Source organism: Calonectris borealis, chromosome 17 (genome assembly GCF_964195595.1).
Source record: "Calonectris borealis chromosome 17, bCalBor7.hap1.2, whole genome shotgun sequence".
Taxonomy (NCBI): Eukaryota; Metazoa; Chordata; class Aves; order Procellariiformes; family Procellariidae; genus Calonectris; species Calonectris borealis.
This window is the reverse complement of record NC_134328.1, coordinates 8,966,418-8,985,373: the sequence shown is the minus strand read 5'-3', so window position 1 is coordinate 8,985,373 and position 18,956 is coordinate 8,966,418. Positions and strand designations below refer to the sequence as shown.

General features: G+C 41.5%; 1 long non-coding RNA gene across 3 annotated transcripts in view; it reads left to right on the top strand.

Moving 5' to 3' along the window:
• The window catches only part of LOC142089704 (uncharacterized), a 47,526-nt gene that overhangs the window by 23,345 nt on the left and 5,225 nt on the right, over positions 1-18,956 (top strand). For 2 of the 3 annotated variants that reach the window (XR_012676273.1, XR_012676272.1), the window contains exons 1-2: positions 11,690-11,889; positions 18,029-18,250. This is a non-coding gene — a long non-coding RNA (uncharacterized LOC142089704). Of the gene's footprint in view, positions 1-11,689; positions 11,890-18,028; positions 18,251-18,956 lie in introns of those variants that run through there. The other variant, XR_012676274.1, reaches the window with a different exon arrangement.

Genomic DNA, 18,956 nt, shown 5'->3' with positions numbered 1-18,956 from the left:
GTCCATTTTTCTCATATCTGTTTTCTTTTCTATATAATTCTACTGCTGTAGCTCTTCTGGTCAGGAGTGTGATGAGTTGTAACCCTGACCAAGACAGCTAGGCTGACAAGAGTCCCTAGTGTAAATACAGTCCAGCTGGGACAGAAACTGAGTTCATGCTGGGCATGTGTTACTGGCATGGTAGATTGGCTTAGCTGTATTAGTGAGGTAACAGACCCAGTTACTTAGTGTCTGAATCATACACAGAGGATTTGTTTACAATATGAACAACAAAGTCTTTGCTTGTCCTTTTAGTCAACGAAGAGGCACTATGTAAATTGAATGATTTACCACTATTTGACTATATATCAGTTTCTCACCTTCAAAGGCTGTCCAAGTGGTTTATTTACCATGAATTTAACCTTGGACTAAAGCTGAGGTGCTTAGATACCACAGTGATAGGTACCTTAGAAATGCTAAGGCAGAGATAAAGAGAGTACCATCAGATGGAGTGAAATGAGAAGAACTGTCTGGCCCCTTCACAAATAGTGAGGATAAACAATAGCGATCTTTGTACTTGGGCTGTAGGCGTGTTGTCAAGGTAAATGAGACCTGGCAGAGGGCCCTATTGTCTCCTTTCCCACAACTCATTAAGATTTACTTGTTTTATCATCAATGAGTATAATAACCAGAGCTCTGATTATGCCACAAGGACATCCCAATGCCAATGATTCATGAAACAGAGATTGCATTAGTCATCAGAAGGGTCTTCTCAAAAGGTTTCCTCTTTGTCTTGTTGGAGGTAGGAACAACATTTTTAGAGTGGGCTGCTCAGCAGGGAACACTAGGCTCATACTGGACACTTGTGTGAAGTCCTTTGCATCCTTTATCCAGCCCTTACCCCCTTAAGTTTATCCACCAGTGACACCCTTCCCTAATGTGCAGCGTCAACACCCACACACAGAGGTTAAGCTGCAATAGGGCTGGAGGCTACTTTACTTCAGAGTCTTTGCCAGCAAGGATTGCAGCACATAATGAATCAGCTGGATTATGCTTACCTTGAATAGGTCTGCCAAAAACTCTGACCTGATTTCCTCTCCCCCCACTCTCATTTCATTGTGAGGAGCCAAATGGGCTCTGGATGCAATACAGTGCCACTAGCTAAGTTGCCAACCCACAAAATTTTGCAATAATACACCTTTGTCTTTCAGTAGCATCTCTTATCAAACAGTTCATAGTTATTGTTATAGACCTCAGTGCCTCAGTGGAGCACATAAGTGTTATTCCCCAAGCTACAGAAGGACCAAATGAGATACTGAAAGATGAACAAGATCTCAGAGCAATTCAGTAGTAAAAGTAAGACCACGTTGGGCTGCTCTGCCGCATTAGCTATTTATGAACATACACCTAGTGATTCCCAGGTGCAAATACAGTACATGAGATCTCAACACTCTAGTTCCTTGTGCTACTCCGCAATTCACTTCTTAAGGAGGCCGTAAAAGATCTGTGATACTTAATACAGTAGGACTTGTTTCTCAACAGGTGGAAATTCAAGTACAGTTGTCCCAGCACTTTCACCTTGAGTTCAGTTCAGGGGGACGGTTACCACTGGCCATACCAAGCCCTTGGCAGAACCTATTATAGATGCTAGTTTAGAATACATTCCTGGGCATATATCCTATAATGTTGGAATACTGCATTTAAACATCACTCTGTCTGTGGCAGGATAGTAGACCTATGAAGACTTTATTCTGTTAGACTGTATTTGTGTTCCTGGTGGTTGTTTTGCTGGAGATAATGCTTGCAAAACAGAAAATATAACATGCTTATCTCTCCTAGTTTCTAGTTGAACTAATGGATGTACCCTAGCTATTGGAGAGTTAATTGCATAAGCAACGTGGCTAGTATGTGTTGTAGGGGGTTTGTTCTCATTCCCTTCTAACAGGGAAAACTGTGTGCAGCAGAGTGTCCTGTTTCATGTTTATTTGTTTTTAATATACAGGCAATACATAACAACATTCATGTAAGAGACAGCAACATCAAAGTGGAAGAGAATGGAACATAGTGAGAATTGTGAGGATTCTTAGTTCCCGGGGAGTTTTTTCCACACTCTTGGACTGGACCACAAAACCCAGCACTTCAGGGTCTCTCCAATTCTGTGGTCCCACATACCAGATACGGGGAGCTGGAGAAAGCCTGTAGCACTGTGCAGGGCAAGAAGCATGTGATTCTCCCCGTCTGCAGTCTGTGCCTGAGGCCTGTGCCTGTCACACAGTACAATGTGGAGCTTGCCCCCATCATCTTGTGGTATGGGATAGGACTCAACTCATTCCACTGAGACCTGGGATGCAACCACCCCTAACTAAATTCTTCATCTTTAAACTCTGGGCAGTCCTTTGCATGCCTGACCTGGGGTCATGGGCTCACACAGAAGAGGGAGCAGAGCTAGTATTCCCTTGAGAAGCATTGCAGACAAAGAAGGACAGGTTCAACGTGTCCAATCAAGCAAGTGTTAACCCGTGTTTGAGTACAGAAAGTTTTTTTGTGATACTACTTCAGCATGGAGGAACTATGGAAGTAACTCTTAGAGACTGATTTTTATGAGAGACATGGAGGATATTTTTTAATAAAATGAGTATAGGATTTCCTTTGGTGTTCCTTTATTCAGAGGAGATATTTAATATGGTGTATTGCATACATCTAGCTCATACATTGAAATAACATAGGATGTGTTAGAGATAAAGATTATTTGTGAGAATTAACTGTCTCCCAAACGTCTTTGTGATCATGCAAGTGTTCATAACTGAATTCCTTTATTGAATAAGATAATTTACTTATTTGCATATATTTGGAATTTTACAAACTAGTTAATTTTTGAGGCCAATCCTACATAGCTTTGCCAAAGAAAAAACTGACTACCCTATCCTAACAGCTTTTTCATAAGTTAAGTTTTAGTTCAGTTGTATCAGCAGAAGTGAAGTAACTATCTGAAATAGCCATATTGCTACTTGCAGAATTTTGCTTACTGTAAGCCAAGCACTTGACAGTTTCATTCCAAGCGTATACTGCATTTGGACCTTGCAAAATTAATTCAGAAACTGAATGTGAGGTTTTTATCCATATGAATCTTAGCAAGACAGCTTTTTAGAATAAAAGTCATCAAGACTATTTGCAATAAAATCATAACGAAATTTTTCTCCATGTACATTCTAAAGCTCTAAGTAGTAAGACTCTATCTATGTTTTTTTCAGTCAGTTGAAAAACATATTTGTAATAATATGCAAACTATAAGTAGGCAACACCTTACACAATGCAGCATATAATGCACCAACCACCTTAGCTCCCAGGATATTCAGAAAGGCACTATAAACCAGTGCAAACTTGAGGCATGTTTGCAGGACAAATCAAATGAAATTTTAGGTAGAGATTCTATTCAGCGTAGGGCAGAACAAAATTCTTCCTGGTTTTCCATGGGAAGAGGTAGCCTTTTGACCAAGCATTCTACCAAAAGCTATGATTCTGGTGAAATAAGACAATCAATCTTAAATATCTTAGTTTTAGCACCTGGGTAGTTTTTGCTATTTCATCCCCTGGGTCAAATATATCTGTGTATAATACTCTTCATTGGATGGTTAATATGAATGTGTTTCTGCCTATGAATCGCTTTCAAAATATTTGCCCCAGCTTAATTAGTGATGTAATTTACACCGGTCATCAAATACATGGCAGTCTTCAGGATGGTTGCCAAAATATTGCTAATAGAATATGCCTTTGCAGGAGTTTTAATAATATGGATATTCCTGTGCATAACCTAATGAATCTCAGATGTTTTGCAAACTTAAGACCGTTCAAATTAAAAAAGGAATAGGGCATTTCGGTGGGGAATGGGCACCTGTTCTGCGAGGGACCTTCCGATCTGTTGACTCCTTGGGGTTTTGCAATCTCCATGATGCATCGTGTGCTCTTTTCACTGTCTTCTTGTCTACTGACTGTGTTTATATGTGAAAACATAGGAAGAGTTCTGTACTGAGTCACACTGCAATCTGCTAAGTATATCAGGCTGGTATGCCAGGTTGGTTAAGTTCTTCTCTTGATAAGGGTAACGAGAAAAGTAGATAGCCAGAAAAATGAGGGAAGGGGAGTGGGCCGGTGAGTATCAGTCTTGCGAGTGGTGCAAGACAGATGGCCCAGCTGGCTCCTCAACCTCAAGATGAAGATAACCTGGATCGGACTTGAACTGGTGACAGTCTGTCCCGGGCCACCTCATCTCATAACTTGAATCATTATGAACCCCAGCAAAGTTAGCAAGGTTTCATTTGAGCCACACAAGTCAGGTCCATAAGTGGAATGAGATAAAACAAGACTGAAAATGCCATGCGGAAAGTGCAATGAGGCAACAGAAACAAGGCAGAGGAAGGCAGGGCAAGATTATGCTGACCCAGATGGCAGCAGGTCACATCTGTGACCGTCTGGCATGTGTCTGGCCACGAGGGTGTTGTTAACACTGCAGCCTGTCAAACACCTTCCCTTAGGATTAGGCCATGTGCCTCAAATTTGTGCTTCTGATTCTCTCCCAGTTGTAATTTGAATTGATATCCTGAAAACTAATAGGAAAATCCCAGCCACTTCTGTAAATCAAGGCAAGTCCTGGTTGGCATAGTGAGACAGAAATCAATTGACTCTTTTAGAGTTGCACTTGCTGATGCCAACAATGTCATTTGTTTTATTAGTCTGTATGGGCTTGATCTAACTCTTGCTAAAGTCAAGGAGTGAATGCAGAGCCTGTCCTGACAGTCAGTCTTATCACCATCAGGAGAGATGGGGCTCATGGCATTTTATGTCTGCTGCCAAGAATTAATTGTGTTCAAGTTAATGCCTGAATTAAGATTAAGCTCTGCTTGATTGACAACTATTGCTAGGGCGGGAAGCATAAACCGAGAGGAGCTAACTTAGAAATTAGCCATTTTGTCTGGATCACCTTCTGCAGATGGGAAAAAAAGAAATGCTTTGCTGTTGAAATGCAACGCTGTGTGTCAGGGCTCTAAACAGATGTCCACTGCACAGCAAGTATTGTCGTGATTAACAGTAAGTAACTGTTGGGGCTGTGCTACAAAGAGGCAGTTAAGGAAAAGGGCTCCTTTGGCAACAGCCAAGAAATGGGCAGAGCATGGTGGCAGGCGTAGAGAAAGGAGGGCATGGGAAAAAGGCAGGGAGTTCAGCTGGTGTAGCCGGTGAGCCACCTGGGAGAATACGGCAGTCTGGGAGGGACTGGCCATAAAGAGGCAGATCAACTGGGGAAAAATTAAGACTTGAGTCACCAACGTATCTGTGTGTATGAACAAATTCCCCTAGGGATAGTTAGAGCTTGGCTGGGGGCTGGACTAGGAGCCTGGAGAGAAGGAATGGGAAGAAATAGCAGCAGTGTTGCGGTTTAGGGGTAGGCAGCGGGTGATGTGAACATTTATGCTGGGTGTCCAGTGAGGTTTCCCCATTACCTCTTAACTTCTGTGATGAAAATTGCTATGGACTTCAATAATAATCATAACATTAACATTATATCCCTTAATAATATATTAGATGTGCCCCTATTCTTAATATTTTCTGGGGTTTGTGACAGGTCTAAGATAGGTCAGATTAAGTATTCAAAAACTTCAACAGTGTCTGCTCAATGTCTTTGTGACCGAATGGTCAGAGAACATTAGAACATTGGAACATAGAGCACTGGAGGGAATGAAAACAGCAGCACTTCTGAGAAATGTTTCCTTCATTGTAAATGTATTTTGTTGGGTTTTTTGTTTTGGTTTGTTTTATGACTTATGAATATAGATGCAGGGACAGTTTCTGGCTCAGAGCCTTCAGTTGGTAAAAACTGGCCAGGGATCCCTCCCTTGTGTTTAGACACACAAAGGACCTAAAGTTCTCCTTGTCTTTGTTTTGTTTTGGTGCAGTTGTTGTTCAAAATGATGCTAGGTTTACACAGGGCGTGTTGATGCTAGGCCTTGTGGGTGAGTCTGTCCAGAGGCTGAATAAGCCTGCCTGACGCCCTAGTACTACCTAAAGTGTCTATATTGGAATAAGCAGGGATTTTTTTTTTTCATTAGAGATTATTATTAATTACAAGTATTACTATTTCATTTTAAAGGGCAGCTTAGGAATTGCAACATTTTCCATTTCTCCCTTGGCTCAGTATCTCATGGCATTTCAGATTAGACTGGGAAACACTGTCAGGAGGGAACAGAAGGGACCTCACAGGTGAGAGAAGGCATCAGTCTCAGCCAGAAGAGCATTTATGAACCACAGATTCCCCAGTGCTTCCCAGCAGTCAGCTGTGCAAAGGTGTCAGCACACTATGCACTACCATGCTCCTGTTTTCTTTTAAGCATTACAATTCCATCACCTTGGTTTAGTAGAATGGTGCATTTGAGACAACGTCTGTGGGATGGTTGTCTTATACAGGAGCAGGAAGGAGCAGCGCCTGTTGCATTTCTGCAGGTGGTACCGCACCGTCTGGCTCAGACAGAGGCAGCATTGCTGATCAACTGATTGACAGCAATTCCCTGATAGGGCCCGCGAGAACTCGGCAGGAGCTGGGAGCTGCTATCCCACCAGGAACAGCGGGTTGGACGTTGCTTTCCAGCAATGGAAAGGTACCAGCTTTGAGCTGCAGCTGATTTGAGAAGCGCACCCTCAATGAAATCCCAGTCCTCTGCCTTGTGAGTGTGAGTGCCGGCCACAGACCTTTCTCCCACAGCTGCTGTGCATAGCAGAACATGAGCTGAGGCACAGCTGGAGGAGCACGCTGCTTCTCTGACCTGCCTGGTCAGCTGCTTAGTGCTGCGTCCCATATCCCTTCACAGTGTCCAGCCGCACTTGAAAGGAATTGAGAGGGGAAATTGCTGTGAAAGGGCTGCGCCTTCCCTGTCTCTCCTGAGGGATCTACTTCAGAATGTCCAGCCTGTTTAAAGCCTGAGCTCTTCAGGCAAGGAACGTGTATTATCTAGTTTGTATTTTATGGCAGTATATGAATGTTTTGTTATAATAACAACAACAACAATAATAATTAGGGCTGTGAGAGCCCTGGAGGGCTGGAAAGGAACCAAGCCCTGCAGGTTCTCTCGGATATTCAAGTTTGACGAGGTTGAACCATCCAGGTTTAACCCCCATCATTGGTGCCCTCTCTCACCCTACCGGCTGCCATTACGACCAGGAAGTCTGCTCCTGTCCTTCACATGTCAGCTGGGAACTGGGATACCCTGGGGCTTCTCGACGGAGGAACCCACAGTTACTGAGGAGGATGTGAGTGAAACTCACTGAACTTTCATGAATGTGGGCTGAGGGTCGTGAATCATCAGATCTTCAGCCAAGGCCAAGCCCGAGCGGGTCTGACAGTCTGCACAGAGTCATACTGTGATTTGGGATTGCAACACTGTCCTTTGTCCATAGAGCGCTCTGAGATCCCTGGGTGAAAGTCCCCCCTCTATGTAATTTTAAAAACACTGTGAAGGCACTGAAACTGAATGTGTTAGGTAGTGCTATAGATAATGGAACCTGTCATCTTCTGGAGCCTCAGTCCCAGTGTCTTTCTTTGGATCTCCTGTCTGGGTGACAGCAGGATCTGGAACTGATACTGAAAGACAAGAAAGAATATTTTTCCAGATCTCCACACAGAATACCTATGTGGACCTGGAAAGAAGAGATGTTGCTGATGCACCAAAGGGTCAGCACTGGTCATGTTCAAGATACTGTGCTGAACTGAGGCACCACGTGCATTTCCCAACGAAGCAGCCCGGCAATCATTGCGTGGGACAGGGGTCCAGGCACTCCTGAGTTCTCCTGAGCTCTAATCCCAATTCCCACAGTGTTGCCTCAGCTAATCGCTGCCTCAGTTTTCCTCACTTGTAAAATGTGGGGGTAATAACTGTGCATACCTCACAGAGGGCTGTGAGGATTCATTAATTAAACGATGTTCGGGAAGTGCTTTGAAGATGAAAAGCCCTATATAAATGCTGGGTGTTACTAGTGCTTAGTGAGTACCTTCACAGCCACAAGCAGGGTGTGCCTGCAGGAAGCAGAGCCATAGGCTGAGACTTATGGCTAAGTGCCTTTAAAAATAAGTATGATCAGTAAATGCACTGGAGGTCAGCTTCCCTCTCCTCCCCCTTGGGGTGAGCTCCCACCTCAAAGGAACTAGGGTTTTTCTTTGCCTCCTCCACTTCTGGAAAACACAAAAGAGGTTTGGGAGTGATGAGGAGAGAATTGTACTTGTACTTGTGGTGGTGATGCTAGGAGTTAAGACATCACAAGCAACCAGTTTATTCTAAACCAAACAGGTACAAAAATCTACATGTTCAATGAGAAGATTGTCCTAACAGGTACCAGAACTCTTGGGGAGCGTGAGGTTAGGAGAACAGCAGCTCTCACAAGTCCACTTTGCCAGAAAAATGTGTGTTTCCATACGTTTAAATGCTAGGGTTGCATGCACAAGCATTGTCACTATTAAGACAACCGCCCAAATGACATGCAGGTGGCCAGTCATGTATACAAGTCTCATGACTCCCTGTGCAGTCATACTAATTACATGCATACTTTAGGTATACGAAGGCGAATCTGTACTTGCTCCTTCATACGCATGTTTGAATGAAAACATAGATGCTGATTTCCTCTTTTTTTCCCCCCTGGAAAATCTGTATTTAATATTCACCTGACTAGGCAGAAACAAGAGAAAAGGGATTTTTGATTAGGTTAATTGTTTTTAATGACAGCCTGCCACATTTGACAGATCCCTCTTGTGAAGCCTCAAGAAAAGCAAACTTTTCTTTCAGAGGTACTGTGCATATTTCTGTATTTAGTAGGCTGCGCTGAAATTTCATTTTCTAAATTGGGCAAGGAGGTCACTTCTTTCACAATTCTCCCCAGGTTTGTCTGGGAATGACATACCTAAGCAATAATGTATGACCCAGTGGAGATGTCCAGGTGGAACTAATGGCAAAAACTGATAAGTTAAAAGCTGCGTTTACTAGTCTAAACAAGAATTGATTGTAGAAAATTAACAACTTAAGACCACACTTTGAACCAGACTCAAATATTCCTGTATAAGAGATGGAGGCAAAAGGTGGAAATTCTTCTGAGGTAGATGTGTAAAATGCTTCAAAAGCAAAGGCTAGTTATTAAACAATTTATAACACTAAAATTCATCAGACATATCATTGGTTCTTTATATTCTAAAATTACCCAGAAAAGAAGATGTAAAGACCTGAATCATACCTAAGGCTGAGGCCAGAGTGTATCTATCATGTCAGCAATACTGTCGGAGGGAACATGCAGAAAGATCAACAGAAACATATTGTAGAGGTTCCAAGGGGAGGACAGACGTCCTGGATTTGAGAACACAGAGACCTGTAGGGAGCAGCCACTGATTAACAGGTTCTGCTCTGTGTGCAGTCTGGAGGGAGTTTTATTTCATTCATCCTGGAATGCCCTCTTGGTTTGTTCCTTCTTATCATGAAGCATATCAGGTAGCTTGGCCACGCACTGTATCACACTGAGCACCAGGCTGGGACACAAGAGTAGTGCCACTGGCAGGTTGTGATACTTTAAAACTTTGTGCCTCAGTTTACCCATTGATTAAGATGATAACCTTCCCAGAGTGTTGTGGTGATTAATTATTAATGTTAGTAAAGCGTTTTGAAGATGAAGAGTGCTACATGCTGGCTAAAGATATTAATTACCTCAGACTCATGATGAAATTTTTATATTTACATAATGAACCAGTCACGGAAGAGGTGCAGAGATGGTCTCTCCTGGTGAACAGATTCTTCTAATTCAGTTATCTCTGCCATCGTCATTATCTAAATCAAATCAAATCCTTTTTTCCATGGGGAATCTGCTCTTGGAGCAAGCAAAGCCCACATGCTCCATGTGAGACTCCCAGGATGGCACCCAGCCACGGTACCTTTGCTAATTTCAGTCCCTGCCCATGAAACTCACCTCACCCAGAACTTGTTTCAACTTCTCCAGCTGTTCTTGGCATGTGTTGAGATTTCATAAAGTTGATGCCATCAACTCCCACACATATGGCAAGAGAGAGTGAGAGAGAAAACCCACACACAGTAACTAATATATAGGGAGAAGAGGTATTTGCATGGGAGAGCACAAACATGAGGCTTTTCTAGCTGGCTCCAATGGCTCTTGACTGTTAATGCCAAGATGCAAAGGGATATGCAAATTAGGAGGATGACTCAGAGAGTCCTTTCCAATGCATAACTCCAGGAAGACGCAGGATGCTTCGAGCAGGGCCACTCAATTAATTTTTATGGAGGTCAGCTGGGTAGTTTTTACTGCAGTCCGCACAGTAGTGCAAACCAGTGTCATCGCTTGGACTCTGCCAGGCTCGGCAGGTGGCACGTCATGGCTTCACAGCTGGGAACTGTGGTTGCACATTACAGCTGCTTTTTGAGAGACTGCTGAGGAGTGTAGAAGGTGACACATGCCTAGGCCACTGGAGAAGCTGGGAAGATCTTACTCATGGTCCAGATACAGAATGCAATCTACCTTTTGCGTTAGTTTGCTAAGACATGATACCTGTGATACAGTAGTTTTATTCTCCTTATATCTCCTTTTTCTTTTTCAGGCAAGTACATAATTTTTCAATGAGACTTGTTTTCAATTCATAATTCATTATCAAGATGATACCTAATTATTTGATAGATCCTTTAAATTTATAATCTCACACTAGTTTCAATAGGAAAAATATGGAAACTGCAGGCAAGGGAGAGTTTGAACACAAACACAGAGTGCAGGCAATAACACCCATTTCCGTACTCACATTTAGATCTGGGCAGATTTCCAGGGGAATCCACATTTGTCTCCTAGAGCCAGGACTTCAGGAGGAACATAGCTTTTTCAGCACTGAGCAGTCACACAAAACTTTTGACTGGGGTTTGGTCTGCCTATTACAGGGCAGCAAGCTGTTTTACTAGGGGTAAGGCAAGAATGGAAACAATACCAAGACTCAGGGCAACACAGTTTCTTACACTGGATGGGGATGAATCTCAAGTTCCTCTGCTCATTGGAAATCAAAATCATTGGGTGTGAATGGACACTGGATATGTATCGAGAGTCACTGCCTCTGTGTTAATGAGGCACATGGCAATGTTCATCCCTTGCCAGTCTCTTTCATTAGCTGAGAACAGAATCACCTCCTTGGAGCTTCTCAGCCTCTTATGCCCGCCATGCAATTTAGCGCTATTTATCTTCTTTGCTCTGCCTTGTTTAGTGCAGGATCCAGCCTATCAGCTGCAGTTGCTTCATTAGTCACTAGTGGGCTGCACACTTAGAAAGCATTTAAATGTATTTTATAGTGATTGAAAGACTACAATGACAGTTTGCTAATTATCTCATTGCATACCCAGAGAGCCCTGCAAGAGCTTGGCCACATTCTGGGGTTTATTGGACACTAAGCATCAGGCCTTCCATTTCCTTTTCTATTTATATTCCCCTTTTAATGAAAACCACAAATCTTTCCAGGTGACTTGTTTATGAAGTGAATTTAGAACAGTTAACATTTGCATTTATTAATTTTCTAGAAAAACTGGTATTACTAGTTGCTTAGGACTCTAACTGCTATCTCAGATTTCATTGGATACCAGCTGCAAGTCTTGGTAATAAGACTTTGTTGATGATTAAGCTAATGACGTGATTTTCAGTGGCATGGAGCACCTGCAGCTTCCTTCAGCTTCACAATGACCTGAGGAGGACTCAGCACCTCGGACAACACCTCTGCAATTTGTGTGCAAAGCGAAAATAAATGCAAAAAATCTTGAGGACCAGATTTTCACAACTGCGTGCACAGAAGAGTAACTGTTTGCGTAACCTGAGCGTGCATCTGCTGTGATTTCTGATACCTTCAAGGTAATGGCACATCTGAATTATTCTTAGGAATTGCATATTTAAGCAGAATAAGAGAGCCAAGTCCTAAAGCTACTCATGTCCCAATCCATTAACATGAACTGACTGCATTTTTAATATGAATGTTTGAGTTTCTGAGCTCAGGCACTGAATTTTGATATGCCCTTATCTGAAGAAATATCTGTAGTACCTTCTCCCCAAGGTAGTACTCACAGATCCCTCTGTGCCCTGGAGTTTTGTTCTATGTTTCCTTGATTGCATGATCAGAAATGTTCTGTCAGTAATTTCACCTCATTTCTTTTCACTAATGACAGATCTTTTCTCTCTGCAAAACCACCTTCAAATTCTTGATTTCTTTTACTGGGTCACTGTTAACTCTTCTATGCTCGACATAATAATGCTGGAGATTTTTTGTAGATAGGCATTATGCCAGTCTCCTTCATAAAACTGAATTACATCTTGAGCAGGTATGAACTTGGAACAATTCCTACCTCCCAGGTAAAATAACTCATCTGATGCATAGGCATACCATGAATCCTGCACAAACTGAAGAGGCTGGGAAGGTGAAAAGAAATTTTTCTAATTCATAGCTAAATTTCTTCTGATGAAGGATATGTACAATCAACTGCAAGAAAACAAATGATTGTTCTGATTTATTTTCCACTGTAGGAATAATTGGTAACATTGTTCTGCTTGGCAAAGATGAATAGTTGGAACCAGACTATTTCACAGAGACAAAATATCCACAGGGAGAGATTTTTGAGGCAGTCATAGGATGCACCCTACAGAGTGTGATTCTCATGACATTAAAGCAGTGCTAATGGCATTGCGATTAACTTCTAATGAAAAAAGAAATGAACCTGATAAACACAGCATAAATGTTCTATGGAAAGGACAATAAAAATATTACATTTTAGGCAAGGTCTGGCTCTCACTGGAGCCAAAGGAGTTGAGCTTACTGAACTTATCCAAAACAGGAAAAAGAATTTATGACTGTGGAGGACGAAGAAATACTGCTATGAATCTGAGCTGCTGAATAACTCTATACCACAGAAGAGATCCCCCAGAGTTTTGCAATAGTAACTGTTGTGTTACTTTGTGGAATTTTCTGATCCTTTGATAATGTTTCCTCCTTTTAACAGCAAAATCCACACTGCTTCTTGAACGCTTTTAGAACATTTTTCCTTATGCTTTTATCCTAGAGGAGAAGGCAGGACTACATTTGGTATTTAGGACAGGGAGCTGGCAATCTGGATTCTTTTCAGCTTTGTCACTAACCCGTGGTATGACTTTGGTCTACTCATTGTACAGCACCATGGCTTAGAGAAGCTATGGGGAGTCTCTCTGTGCCTCAGAAAGTGTCTGTTTGTGCCTGCTAAAGGGACCGCCTTCGCAAACTTGGCACTTGGCATTCCCAGCTCCTGCACTGGTTCTTTGCAGCCTGGCAAAAAAATTCTCCGACTTGCAGAATCTCATGAAGCTGTGCTGAGGTACAGGTTCTCAGGGTTACCCACATGTGCTTCTTTGACTCAATCTGTGATCTCCACGGAATTGTAACACCATAGCTTTGTTTTCATTTACCTTACCCCCAACGTCAGACAAGCCTTATGGTAAAGCAAGTGTTTATTTAGAAACAATTAAAATTGTACATTTAGATACTAGACTGAGAGGAAGCAAACAAGTAAAATGTAAAGCAAACAAGTAACAATTATTTCAATTCTGGCTTGAATTTTGCAACCAGAGGCCAGTGTTTTAAGCTATCCTTCCTTGAATCTCAAAGAATGTCCACACGCTCAGGCACTGGGATCCATTAGTCCCAGTCCTGAACGAACACCATGCTCCATCCTTCTTTGGGCAACTCTTTGAAGTTCTCCACACTTTTATTCCCTAGAAATTAGGTTTTATAATATAAATGCATCTCTAATTGGCTTTTACCAAAGCCAGCAGCAATGGATATTTTACCAGTGGTTCCTCTGGGTTTAGACCTAATTGACCAGGAGGTGTGTGACCTCTATAAATACACCTGCTGGCCCTGCCTGGGAAATAGGTACCTTATTATTTCTCCCTTCCTCCTAGCCAGCCTGCTGGCTACTGCTTCCCACCCACTCTGAGCTGCTCCCTTTATTTCTTTATACAGAGTTATTAGTGTTATTCAAGACACCGGTTATACAGAGATTCTATTAAGTTATGATTTGTGATGTGTTACCGGTTTCCTATAGAGACCTGTATATGCTAATCTATATGACTATAGGTTATTGATTGATAACACGTTGCTCTGAGAGGACTTGTCTATGAGAACAGGAATTCCTCAGCTTCATCCTCTGTCCCAGTCATTTAGGCAAAGATTTTCAAAACCCTTCAAAGATACTTCATTTTTAATGTCTGCATTGAAATGAGTCATTGAGCACCTTGAGGTTCAATTGACCTTATTTGATTTCGGGTGCTTGTCTTCAAGTGATGCAACTGTCACAGGTTACCTCAAGATTCCCCTAACTTTGTTTGGATTTTGGGTGCTTACTCTGGGGGATGTACACACTGGAAAAAACAAGCTAAATAAAAACATGGGGTTTTTGTAAGTGCCTTCAACTTTAAAATGGGACTTTCAGTTTCTAAAGGCTGGCAGGGAGTTAGTTTTGAGTCAGTCTTTGTGTGGTCATTTTTATTCTGGAATGAGAGTGTTCTTGCACAGAATTACACTAAGAAGTTTTGTCAAGAGACATTGTCTTTTGTTTCCATGAGTTTGCAAATATTCCCAAACAAGTTTGATGTAAGCCAGTAAGACCCAGCTTTTATCCTACCAAGCACCTCCCTGAACAACATAAACCCTCGGCTAACTCGGAGCACAGGGGGTGCACTCCTGACCTCAGGGTGCCAGTAGCCATAAGGCCTAGGCTTTTTGCCATGGCCCAGACAAGGTAGTTGGTGGCTGCTTCAGGGGGTCTCCGTATAATACTGTCACAACAGCATGTTTTGATGAGACTTTAATAAACTTTCTAAGTTTCCTGAATTCCTCTGATGAAGGGCCTTATATGTGTACAGTTTGTTTGTATTGTTGCCTAATTATGAACAGCAATTAAGACTTCACACCTACAATTTGTATTCACAATTTGTAAAATTCCCTTGCCTTTAGTTCTCTGCTACTACTACCAGCAAGGCATACAGCAAATTTTATTCTTTATCCAAGTGCCATCGAACAAGCCACTTCCATCAGTCTCACGTCTTCAACTGACAGCAAAATGGCCCAGACCTGAAGCAGCTGACTCGATGCCACTGTGATTGTGGCTTACGTGTACCTTACCAGAGATGGTACACACCTCAGCAAACTGAATTAAAATGATAGCGCACAGGCATCCAGCACATACCACCAAGCCTGATTCTGCAGATCCTCAGACCATGAGTGAGCTTACCCACAGGAGCAGTCCAGTCTGGGGACTCCCACTGATTGCAACACTGCAGTGAGATGATTTGCATACAGAAAATTATTCATGTGGATACATTCTTGTATTTATTCACTCTGTAGTTCCTAGGTACCATCAACTTTCAGTGACCTTCGTCGGAGTTGGCAATGTTTAGGACTTCATCGTATCCCATGCATCAGTCCTAATTCAGCGATTCATTTAACTATGTCAGTAAGATTCATACATATCCTTAAGTGATTTGTGGAATGGGGAACACATTGAATACATTTATGCACCTCTAATCTGCAATTTAATTGTACTTTCAAAACATTGCTTTGAAAACAGTGCTCTTGGTGAAGAACAAAGCCAATGCTAATTTTTTTTTTGCCTGATGCTATTAGGTTGGGTCAGATTGGGAAATCTGTGTGCAAGGGAGTGAGTAGGCAGGCACGAGCAGTCAGTCCAGCTGGCTTTAGTGGCACTATTTGTGAGAGCTGTGCACTGGGGCCCGTGATATGTGACACACAGCAGCCAGAACACAAATGTCTTACTCAGACATGGCAGTTACTCATGGAAGTAGTTACCTTGGAGCCAGAGGGACTGACCAGGGGTTCTACCTTATATTATTATTTTTGTGGCTGATGTCTGTCCATTGTGATCAGAGTCGTAGGCAAACCAGAACACAGCTGCATTGTTTGGACAAAGAGAACAGCGACAGCCCCTCCTTCACAGACTGCATCTCTTGAAAAATGCTCATTTTCTGACTCTGCTGGGGAGTTTTGCAGCAGTATGTAGTGAATATATTCAAATGGGAAAGTCTCCAAATGGTGTCTATAATGTTAGTACAAAATATTATTATTAAATGAATTGATTTTGTTTTTATTAGCTAGAAAAATAAACCTAGGCTCATGTTGTTTGAGTGAAACTCAAATCAGGACAGACAACATTAAGAACACAACTAGTATAAAAACTACCACACAGTAAATCAAAGAACAAGAAAAGTACATGGCTATTAATGTTCTACTATAACATTCCTCACAACCTCTCTGCAGTGTGGAGAACTGCAAGCCAACATTTTTCAACTGTCCTAAAGAATGTGAAATGTAAATGTTTAGAAGAGTGTTTTTCTTGCCAAGCTGAGAGTGATCATAAACATCAGCTTCTAATAGAAACATTTTAAAAAGATGCACTCCTTGCTGCCAGCTTTCGAGAGCAACACCATTTAAATTAGATTGGAGTCTCCTTGAAATCTTGACACTCTGTTGCCGCCTTTTATTTGCCAAAAATTGTTGGATTGATGTTATGTTTGAATTTAAAGTATGAACTGCAACTGTATTAAATATGCTGCTTAAATGTCATGTGGATAAACAATAAATTACCTGTCTATGTTTCATTTTGAGGACAGGCCTAAAGAAAATCTTGAGGGAAAAGAACCATTGTTTTAATTATGATACTTTATTCCTGTGGCATCACAAATGTGCATGGTATTTTCCTGTCAAGTGGAGTTTATGGATTTGTTGAGATATAACTTTGCCATAGCTAATAATATCCTAAAAGTAAACCATGACTTACTCCTTACTGTACCCACTCCGCCTTTCAGCTTAGAGGTCTGTAAATATCATTGATAAAATAGGTGCAGTAAGCTGCCATTATAGACCTGTATTCGGAAATACTGAAATCCTGATTCTGACAGCACGTTATTTCTTCACAGTAACATCCTCCCATGATTTATCATCGTATAATCTTAGCCAAAATATTCAAATCTAGGAAAATTGAAATGCTTTGTGAACTAGAACCAGTTTCAACTGACTGTTTTAGTTATATCACCCTGAAATCCCAAACAAATCAAATTATACAATTTTAGCATTTTCTAAGTGAAATGTTTTAGCTTTGGGGTTCAGAGTTTCCATTTTAGTTTAGTGCTTAATTATATTTCTAGAAACCCTTAAAGCAAAATTAAATATTTGAATCAAAGCATTTCCTTATGAACCAAAACATCCTTTTTGTCACTGTTGCTAGTGAATCAAATTTAGTATATTTTTAGAAGAAAGAGCCATCTCTGATCACAACCCAAAGCATCTCCTAATATAATCAGTGTTCATATTCTTCAAACTCCCTCATTTTGTACCACGATAGCAGATGGACTAGAGATGACATGGTTATTAGTGGATCATGGTTATGCCTCTTTGCAGTTTTTATTTTGATAAAGACTTTGAAATAACTTGGGAAAAATCTGTTCTTAGATAAACTTCCCAGGTTTTATGTGTAGCCCACCACTTGTTTGGAACCACTTTGTTAATTTAAAAGAGGATTTTGAAAGGCAGAGAGAGCCGACGTAGGTACCAACCTCGGGGAAGTAGGTATCTAAAGAAGGACCACAAAGTTAGGACTGTTTTGAAAACCGCAATACTGAAATAGCAGTGCTACATAGTGAAATCATGAGATTTCATTTTCAAAAACAGTAGTATATTTTTGGTTCATTCTTTTCTTCCTTTTTTTATTTGTGCTTTGGGATGATCGCATGCTGCATTTACAGACTACTTCTGCAGGTATGGCCACTAGGACTGTCCAGTTGCCCTATTCTCTTCCATAAGCCCCATCTGAGAACAGCTGAACTTGACTCTAAGGCTTATGATGAAAAGCAAGGAGAAAACACGCTGTCACTATAAGCAGGAGATGTCTTGAATGAGTGCACAAGACAGTATTTGAATCAATTTCCTCTTTTTCTCTTTTGGTTGCTACAGAAACAAATATGATCTTTAGATGGAGTTAACAACTGTTACCTGCATCAAAGAAACAGAGACCAAGAATGAGCATGAGTGGGGAGAGGTCCAGTCAAGTCTCACAGCGTGGAAAGACGTGAAAAAGACCCAACAGCAGAGAATAAGAGGATGTGAGCTGTGCTGTGCTCTCAATGAAATCATTGGGAATTTTGCCATGAAAGCAGAACTGAGTTGTTCTTTCAGGTATGAAAAGTACTGCAAATTACAAATAGAGAATTCCCATTAAGAGGTTAAGACAGGAAGCTGTTTTCTTCCGAGGCTGAGCCAAGAAGCTGCAAAAGCTGGGTCCCTAAACTTGTGTATTCTAGCCAACCCTTGGCAGAAGTCTTGCTTCCAGCATCCCCTGAGGGTGTTTTTCTTCCCATAATATATATCGTAGTTCTCCCACTGCTTCCTTGAGTTCTAGTGGCCTTTCTTCTTTTTTCCATCTGATCAAGAGCCTGCACTGTAATCTCAAGTATACTGGAGTCAACAGATGTCTTTGCATTGTCTTTAATAGGCTTTGAATCAGAGCAGAGAGGTGGTAGTTCTTAGGTTTATCATTTGTTTTGCAGATAAATTAGGATATTTTGCTATTGTTTTGATTTGAGCCTCGGATAGCCCTAGAAATAACAGAAGTAGCAAATACATAAAACAAGGTTCATGCCAATGGGACAACCAAAAGAGTTTATATATGTCATGCCAATACAAACAGAGTCTTAATGGCAGAACCAGGAATGAAGGCTGAGAGTCCTGACTTCCCTCCTTGTGCTTTCACCATTTGATCATGCAAACTCCCCAAAATTACCATAAAATTGTGCAAAGAGTAACATCCAGCAGAGACCAGCTCTGCCTGGCTCCTATGAGCTTGCCAAGGCTGTTGGGATAGTGAGGGAACAGACACACAATT